At 61.4% G+C, this 2,858-nt stretch overlaps 1 pseudogene; it reads left to right on the top strand.

Annotated features, from left to right (window-relative positions):
• The first annotated feature begins 470 nt into the window (after nt 1-470).
• On the top strand, nt 471-2,064 carry LOC112617827 (annotated as a pseudogene).
• The last annotated feature ends 794 nt before the right edge of the window (nt 2,065-2,858 follow it).

Genomic DNA, 2,858 nt, shown 5'->3' with positions numbered 1-2,858 from the left:
GTGTGAGTTTGTGTGCACCTCTGTCCCGTGTGTGCCCACGTCAGTAGCTTTGTCTGTGTGATCTGTGTGTGTGTGGCTTGGGGAATCCGCCCAGTGCAGGTCTAGGAGGAGGCTCCAGGAGGCTGGCTGGCTCAGAGTTTGTCCCCAGCGATCCACTAGCCCAGAGCAATTCTCCCTACAGCCCAATACCAGAAATTACACCCTCACCTTCCAGACTGGCACCCAGGCTCTCCCAGAAAGTGAGAAGGGAACTCACAGGCGACTTCACCCCGTGGTGGGGAGAACAGCCTGTGCTGGGGCCCAGGCAGAAGGAGGATGAGCCCCGAGGCCCCTGGAGAGTCTGAGCCTGAGTGAGGAAGGCGAGAGGGTGGTCCCTGAACTCAGAGTGGGGAGGAGGGGGGGAGTGGGAGCCACAGCACATGGCTCTCAGCGGAGGGATCCTGCTCCCCTCACCATCTCTTCTCCTCCAGTCTAGGGACAGGAAGATGGTTGGCGACCTGACTGGGGCCCAGGCCTATGCCTCCACCGCCAAGTGCCTGAACATCTGGGCCCTGATTTTGGGCATCCTCATGACCATTCTGCTCATTGTCGTCCCAGTATTGATCTTCCAAGCCCATCGATAGATCAGGAGACGTCATTCAGGCCAGGAGCTCTGCCCATAACCTGTGTCCCACGTGCTCCACCTTCCATTCCTGGTCCTGCCCCCAGAGCCGAGTCCTGTATCAGCCCTTTATCCTCACACACTTTTCTACAGTGGCATTCAATAAAGTGCACATGTTTCTGGTGCCGCTGCGACTTCACCTGGGGAGGGGTCCTGCTGGTTCTAAGATTAAATGTAACACCAAAGGTTCTTGCCTTAGCCACGCCACCAAAGAATTGGTGTGTCGGCTGCCCGCGACAAGTGATGGAGACACGGACCAAGAGAAAAAGAAACTGTAGGCTTTATTGAGCAGAATGACAATACAAAGATTCCACGGCGTGGAAGGGGTCCCAAGCGGGTAGCCACTGCTGGTTTTGGGTGATTGCCTTTTAAACTCTTTAAGGCAGGAAATACATGCGGCGGGAAGGTATTACCAGAGCAAGAAACAAAGGCAGTAAATTATTTTGTGACGTGTCTTAGATTTTGAGGAAAACCGGAATTGCAACTTACGTTTTATCTAATTTTATCTATTTTATGACCTTGCAGCGGCATAGCAAAGGAGACAGGATCTCACAGGAGTTTACAAAGTATGTTCACAAGGAATTGGAATTGGGAGCATAGATAAGGTCTGCTGGTCACAGAAAAAGGGCTTTTTAACATTCCTTTTAGTTTTAGGGGAGGGGGAAGGAAGAGGGAGAGAGGACACAGGGAAGCTTACAGCAGAATTTTCGCTGTTTATAGCTTTCTTGGGGAAGAAAACGCATAAACAAATCCTGGTGTTAGGAACTTTAGGCATATATCTTCAATACTATTCATCTAGGACCTAAGGAAGAGCCGATGCAGGAGATGGGGGTTTCACAGCTTTCTGAGCCCCTACTTGACCCAGGACGCCCAGCTGGCCCCTGCTTTCATGAGCAGTATGGTCAGTCCCTGCACTGCCCCTTCTGGCCTCTGCAGCTCTTGGGGACGGGGCAAGTGCTCAGGCCTTCTGGTTTCTGGCCTCCTGCTGTGGGCAGCAGCTGGATCCAGGACCCTGGGAGGAGTTCCTGTGTCCTGGAAGTCTCAGCTCCGACTCAAGGTGGGCTCTTTTCGGGAACGTCAGTGCTGAGTCGGGGACACCCTGGGCCCAAGGATGCTCTCTTGGCCTGTCAGCAGTCCAGGCTGTCGGCTGAGGACAGAGGGAAGGGCTTGAGCCCCCAGCAGGGCCAGGAAGGGGCAAGGTGGCACCGGCTCCCCAGCTGCTCGCAGGCCCTGCTCTGGTGCTGGGGACCTGGCTTTAGTTCCTCGGGGTGGAGGGAGCACCGAGCTGTCTGGAGCAGCCAGTCCTGCACATGTGGGCGGCTCAGGCCCCGTGGGAGGGAGGGGGCTTTGTGCCCAGGGCAGCAGCTGAAGGAGCCCCGGGCCTCGTAGCCCCTCCTGGGTGACCCAGGTGCTGCTTCGTGGCCACTGCCGCCTCCAGTCCGGCGGGCATCGTCCCTGCTCCCCCGCGGTGGGGGCGGCACAGGCGCAGTGGAGCTGCCCTCATGGAAGTTCCCTCCACCCGGGTGTGACCCCTGGACAGACTCCCCCGCCCCGACCTGGTTACAGCGCCCTTCCCCGGTTCGGTCTCCGGTGTGGGCGTCTGGGGTGCCCCGTGGGCAGCCGCGGTGGGAGCTGGGGTGGCCACGCGCGCCCGCCCCGCCGTCCGCCCCCGACTCCAGGTCTGGATCTGCGCCCCCTCCCCACCCGCACCCGCCCCAGACCCGGAGCCGCGCTCTCGGCCCAGGGGTCCAGGCGCCCTCTCCCCTCGGGGGTCCCGGAGCTGAGTTCCAAAGGCGGCGGACTCCGAAGTGGGCCCGGGCAGGAGGCGCGCGGCCCCGCGGGGCGGGGAGGGAAGCGGCGGAGGCGGGAGCTCAGCGGCGCCCCTGGCGGCGGCCGGCGCAGGTGCGGGTCCCGGAGGAGGCTCCGCCCGCAGCCCGGACCCCGGGGGGTGCGCGGGGCACGGACCCCGAGACCCGCAGCGCCTGACGAGCACGGGCGTCCCTCTCCTCCCCCTCGGGCACGTCCCCGGCCGAGCCTTCCGGCCCCGCTCTGGGGCTCCCACCTCCCCTTCACCCGCGGGGGTCCGATTTCCGCGTCCCCGGGGCCCCTCCCTGGGCAGGGGCTCCAGCCTGAATCCAGGAGTGACCTGTGGGAGGACTTGGTGGTCCGGGAATCACCCCGGGAGCCCGGTCCTGTG

Source organism: Theropithecus gelada, unplaced genomic scaffold (assembly GCF_003255815.1).
Source record: "Theropithecus gelada isolate Dixy unplaced genomic scaffold, Tgel_1.0 HiC_scaffold_4892, whole genome shotgun sequence".
In the NCBI taxonomy this organism is placed as follows: Eukaryota; Metazoa; Chordata; class Mammalia; order Primates; family Cercopithecidae; genus Theropithecus; species Theropithecus gelada.
Note: the sequence above shows the minus strand (reverse complement) of the source record. Positions and strands in the feature narration are given on the sequence as shown.